The sequence below is a fragment of the Taudactylus pleione genome, unplaced genomic scaffold (assembly GCF_031769625.1).
Source record: "Taudactylus pleione unplaced genomic scaffold, aTauple2 ptg000569l, whole genome shotgun sequence".
Lineage (NCBI taxonomy): Eukaryota > Metazoa > Chordata > Amphibia > Anura > Myobatrachidae > Taudactylus > Taudactylus pleione.
Window position 1 is genome coordinate 212,668 of NW_028284971.1, and position 6,768 is coordinate 219,435.

The following is a 6,768-nucleotide window of genomic DNA, read 5'->3' on the forward strand; positions in this document are numbered from 1 at the left end:
CTTCCTAGCAGTAACCTCCCCAGTCATTACCCAGACACATCCCCTGGTGTTACTGTATAATGTCCCATTCCCCACAGTCATCACCCAGACACATCACCCGGTGTTACTGTATAATGTCTCATTCCAAGCAGTCATCTCTCCAGTTATCACCCAGATACATCCCCCGATGTTACTGTATAATGTCCTATTCCCAGCAGTCATCTCTCCAGTCTTCACCCATACACATCCCCTGGTGTTACTGTATAATGTCCCCTTCCTAGCAGTAACCTCCCCAGTCATCACCCAGACACATCCCCCAGTGTTACTGTATAAAGTCCCATTCCCAGCAGTCACCTCTCCAGTCATCACCAAGACATATAACCTGGTGTTACTGTATAATGTCCTATTCCCAGCAGTCACCTCTCCAGTCATTACCCAGACACAACCCCCGGTGTTACTGTATAATGTCTCATTCCCAGCAGTCATCTCTCCAGTCATCACCCAGACACATCCCCTGGTATTACTGTATAATGTCTTATTCCCAGCAGTCACCTCTCCAGTCATCACCCAGACACATCCCCTGGTATTACTGTATAATGTCCCCTTCCTAGCACTCACTTCTCCAGTCATCACTGAGACACATCCCCTGGTGTTACTGTATAATGTCCCTTTCCCAGCAGTTTCTGCCCCAGTTATCACCCAGAAACATCCCCTGGTGTTACTGTATAATGTCCTATTCCCAGCAGTCACCTCTCCAGTCATCACCCAGACACATCCCCTGGTGTTACTGTATAATGTCCCATTCCCAGAAATCATCTCTCCAGTCATCACCCACACACATCCCCTGGTGTTACTGTATAATGTCCCATTCCCAGCAGTCTCCTCCCCAGTCATCACCCAGATACATGCCCCGGTGTTACTGTATAATGTCCCATTCCCAGCAGTCTCCTCCCCAGTCATCACCCAGACACATCCCCTGGTGTTACTGTATAAAGTCCCATTCCCAGCAGTCACCTCTCCAGTCATCACCCAGACACATCCCCTGGTGTTACTGTATAATGTCCCATTCCCAGCAGTCTCCTCCCCAGTCATCAACCAGACACATCCCCGGGTGTTACTGTATAATGTCCCATTCCCAGTAATCATCTCTCCAGTCATCACCCACACACATCCCCTGGTGTTACTGTATAATGTCCCATTCCCAACAGTCTCCTCCCCAGTCATCACCCAGATACATGCCCCGGTGTTACTGTATAATGTCCTATTCCCAGCAGTCACCTGTCCAGTCATCACCCAGACACATCCCCTGGTGTTACTGTATAATGTCCCATTCCCAGCAGTCATCACCCAGACACATCCCCTGGTGTTACTGTATAATGTCCCATTCCCACAGTCACCTCTCTAGTCATCACCCAGACACATCCCCTGGTGTTACTGTATAATGTCCAATTCCCAGTAATCATCTCTCCAGTCATCACCCAGATACATCCCCCCGATGTTACTGTATAATGTCCTATTCCCAGCAGTCATCTCTCCAGTCTTCACCCATACACATCCCCTGGTGTTACTGTATAATGTCCCATTCCCACAGTCACCTCTCCAGTCATCACCCAGACACATCCCCTGGTGTTAATGTATAATGTCCAATTCCCAGTAATCATCTCTCCAGTCATCACCCAGACACATCCCCTGGTGTTACTGTATAATGTCCCATTCCCAGCAGTCACCTCTCCAGTTATCACCCAGACACATCCCCCGGTGTTACTGTATAATGTCCCATTTCCAGCAGTCACCTCTCCAGTCATCACCCAGACACATCCCCTGGTGTTACTGTATAATGTCCCATTCCCAGCAGTCACCTCTCCACTCATCACCCAGACACATCCCCTGGTGTTACTGTATAATGTCCCATTCCCCACAGTCACCTCTCCAGTCATCACCCAGATACATCCCCCCGATGTTACTGTATAATGTCCTATTCCCAGCAGTCACCTCTCCAGTCATCACCCAGACACATCCCCTGGTGTTACTGTATAATGTCCCCTTCCTAGCAGTACACTCTCCAGTCATCACCAAGACATATCCCCTGGTGTTACTGTATAATGTCCCATTCCCAACAGTCATCACCCAGACACATCCCCCGGTGTTACTGTATAATGTCTCATTCCAAGCAGTCATCTCTCCAGTCATCACCAAGACATATAACCTGGTGTTACTGTATAATGTCCTATTCCCAGCAGTCACCTCTCCAGTCATTACCCAGACACATCCCCCGGTGTTACTGTATGTCTCATTCCCAGCAGTCATCTCTCCAGTCATCACCCAGACACATCCCCTGGTGTTACTGTATAATGTCCCTTTCCCAGCAGTTTCCGCCCCAGTCATCACCCAGAAACATCCCCTGGTGTTACTGTATAATGTCCTATTCCCAGCAGTCACCTCTCCAGTCATCACCCAGACACATCCCCTGGTGTTACTGTATAATGTCCCATTCCCAGTAATCATCTCTCCAGTCATCACCCACACACATCCCCTGGTGTTACTGTATAATGTCCCATTCCCAGCAGTCTCCTCCCCAGTCATCACCCAGATACATGCCCCGGTGTTACTGTATAATGTCCCATTCCCAGCAGTCTCCTCCCCAGTCATCACCCAGACACATCCCCTGGTGTTACTGTATAATGTCCCATTCCCAGCAGTCTCCTCCCCAGTCATCACCCAGACACATCCACTGGTGTTACTGTATAAAGTCCCATTCCCAGCAGTCATCACCCAGACACATCCCCTGGTGTTACTGTATAATGTCCAATTCCCAGCAGTCACCTCTCCAGTCATCACCCAGACACATTCCCTGGTGTTACTGTATAATGTCCCATTCCCAGCAGTCTCCTCCCCAGTCATCACCCAGACACATCCCCTGGTGTTACTGTATAATGTCACATTCCCGGCAGTCTCCTCCCCAGTCATCACCCACACACATCCCCTGGTGTTACATTATAATGTCCCATTCCCAGCAGTCTCCTCCCCAGTCATCACCCAGATACATGCCCCGGTTTACTGTATAATGTTCTATTCCCAGCAGTCACCTCTCCAGTCATCACCCAGACACATTCCCTGGTGTTACTGTATAAAGTCCCATTCCCAGCAGTCATCACCCAGACACATCCCCTGGTGTTACTGTATAATGTCCCATTCCCACAGACACCTCTCCAGTTATCACCCAGACAAATCCCCCGGTGTTAATGTATAATGTCCAATTCCCAGTAATCATATCTCCAGTCATCACCCAGACACATCCCCTGGTGTTACTGTATAATGTCCCATTCCCAGCAGTCACCTCTCCAGTCATCACCAAGACATATCCCCTGGTGTTACTGTATAATGTCCCATTCCCAACAGTCATCACCCAGACACATCCCCTGGTGTTACTGTATAATGTCCCATTCCCGGCAGTCTCCTCCCCAGTCATCACCCACACACATCCCCTGGTGTTGCTGTATAATGTCCTATTCCCAGCAGTCATCTCTCCAGTCTTCACCCATACACATCCCCTGGTGTTACTGTATAATGTCCCCTTCCTAGCAGTAACCTCCCCAGTCATCACCCAGATACATCCCCTTGTGTTACTGTATAATGTCCCATTCCCCGCAGTCACCTCTCCAGTTATCACCCAGACACATCCCCCGGTGTTACTATATAATGTCCCATTTCCAGCAGTCACCTCTCCAGTCATCACCCAGACACATCCCCTGGTGTTACTGTATAATGTCCTAATCCCAGCAGTCACCTCTCCAGTCATCACCAAGACATATCCCCTGGTGTTACTGTATAATGTCCCATTCCCAACAGTCATCGCTCCAGTTATCACCCAGACACATCCGCCGGTGTTACTGTACAATGTCTCATTCCAAGCAGTCATCTCTCCAGTTATCACCCAGATACATCCCCCGATGTTACTGTATAATGTCCTATTCCCAGCAGTCATCTCTCCAGTCTTCACCCATACACATCCCCTGGTGTTACTGTATAATGTCCCCTTCCTAGCAGTAACCTCCCCAGTCATCACCCAGACACATCCCCCAGTGTTACTGTATAAAGTCCCATTCCCAGCAGTAACCTCCCCATTCATCACCCAGACACATCCCCTGGTATTACTGTACAATGTCCCATTCCCAGCAGTCACCTCTCCAGTCATCACCAAGACATATAACCTGGTGTTACTGTATAATGTCCCCTTCATAGCACTCACCTCTCCAGTCATCACTCAGACACATCCCCTGGTGTTACAGTATAAAGTCCTATTCCCAGCAGTCACCTCTCCAGTCATCACCCAGACACATCCCAGGTGTCACTGTATAATGTCCTATTCCCAGTAATCATCTCTCCAGTCATCACCCAGACACATCCCCTGGTGTTACTGTATAATGTCCCCTTCCCAGCAGTCTCCGCTCCGGTCATCACCCAGACACATCCCCTGGTATTACTGTATAATGTCCCCTTCCCAGCAGTCACCTGTCCAGTCATCACCCAGACACATCCCCTGGTGTTAATGTTTAATGTCCCCTTCCTAGCAGTAACCTCTCCAGTCATCACCAAGACATATCCGCTGGTGTTACTGTATAATGTCCTAATCCCAGCAGTCACCTCTCCAGTCATCACCAAGACATATCCCCTGGTGTTACTGTATAAAGTCCCATTCCCAGCAGTCACCTCTCCAGTCATCACCCAGACACATCCCCTGGTGTTACTGTATAATGTCCCATTCCCAGCAGTCACCACCCAGACACATCCCCCGGTGTTACTGTATAATGTCTCATTCCAAGCAGTCATCTCTCCAGTTATCACCCAGATACATCCCCCGATGTTACTGTATAATGTCCTATTCCCAGCAGTCATCTCTACAGTCTTCACCCATACACATCGCCTGGTGTTACTGTATAAAGTCCCCTTCCTAGCAGTAACCTCCCCAGTCATCACCCAGACACATCCCCCAGTGTTACTGTATAAAGTCCCATTCCCAGCAGTAACCTCCCCAGTCATCACCCAGACACATTCCCTGGTGTTACAGTATAATGTCCTATTCCCACCAGTCACCTGTCCAGTCATCACCCAGACACATCCCCTGGTGTTACTGTATAATGTCCCATTCCCAGCAGTCATCACCCAGACACATCCCCTGGTGTTACTGTATAATGTCCCCTTCCCACAGTCACCTCTCCAGTCATCACCCAGACACATCCCCTGGTGTTAAAGTATAATGTCCAATTACCAGTAATCATCTCTCCAGTCATTACCCAGACACATCCCCCGGTGTTACTGTATAATGTCTCATTCCCAGCAGTCACCTCTCCAGTCATCACCCAGACACATCCCCTGGTGTTACTGTATAATGTCCCATTCCCAGCAGTCACCACTCCAGTTATCACCCAGACACATCCCCCGGTGTTACTGTATAATGTCCCATTTCCAGCAGTCACCTCTCCAGTCATCACCCAGGACACATCCCCTGGTGTTACTGTATAAAGTCCCATTCCCAGCAGTCTCCTCCCCAGTCATCACCCAGACACATCCCCTGGTGTTACTGTATAATGTCCCATTCCCCACAGTCATCTCTCCAGTCTTCACCCATACACATCCCCTGGTGTTACTGTATAATGTCCCCTTCCTAGCAGTAACCTCCCCAGTCATCACCCAGACACATCCCCCAGTGTTACTGTATAAAGTCCCATTCCCAGCAGTAACCTCCCCAGTCATCACCCAGACATATAACCTGGTGTTACTGTATAATGTCCTATTCCCAGCAGTCACCTCTCCAGTCATTACCTAGACACATCCCCCGGTGTTACTGTATAATGTCTCATTCCCAGCAGTCATCTCTCCAGTCATCACCCAGACACATCCCCTGGTATTACTGTATAATGTCCTATTCCCAGCCGTAACCTCTCCAGTCATCACCCAGACACATCCCAGGTGTTACTGTACAATGTCACATTCCCAGCAGTCACTTCTGCAGTCATCACAAAGATACATCCCCCCGGTGTTACTGTATAATGTTCTATTCCCAGCAGTCACCTCTCCAGTCATCACCCAGACACATTCCCTGGTGTTACTGTATAATGTCCCATTCCCAGCAGTCTCCTCCCCAGTCATCACCCAGACACATCCCCTGGTGTTACTGTATAATGTCCAATTCCCAGTAATCATCTCTCCAGTCTTCTCCCAGACACATCCCCTGGTGTTACTGTATAATGTCCCCTTCCCAGCAGTCTCCGCTCCGGTCATCACCCAGACACATCCCCTGGTATTACTGTATAATGTCCCCTTCCCAGCAGTCACCTGTCCAGTCATCACCCAGACACATCCCCTGGTGTTAATGTTTAATGTCCCCTTCCTAGCAGTAACCTCTCCAGTCATCACCAAGACATATCCGCTGGTGTTACTGTATAATGTCCTAATCCCAGCAGTCACCTCTCCAGTCATCACCAAGACATATCCCCTGGTGTTACTGTATAAAGTCCCATTCCCAGCAGTCACCTCTCCAGTCATCACCCAGACACATCCCCTGGTGTTACTGTATAATGTCCCATTCCCAGCAGTCACCACTCCAGTTATCACCCAGACACATCCCCTGGTGTTACTGTATAATGTCCCATTCCCAGCAGTCATCACCCAGACACATCCCCCGGTGTTACTGTATAATGTCTCATTCCAAGCAGTCATCTCTCCAGTTATCACCCAGATACATCCCCCGATGTTACTGTATAATGTCCTATTCCCAGCAGTCATCTC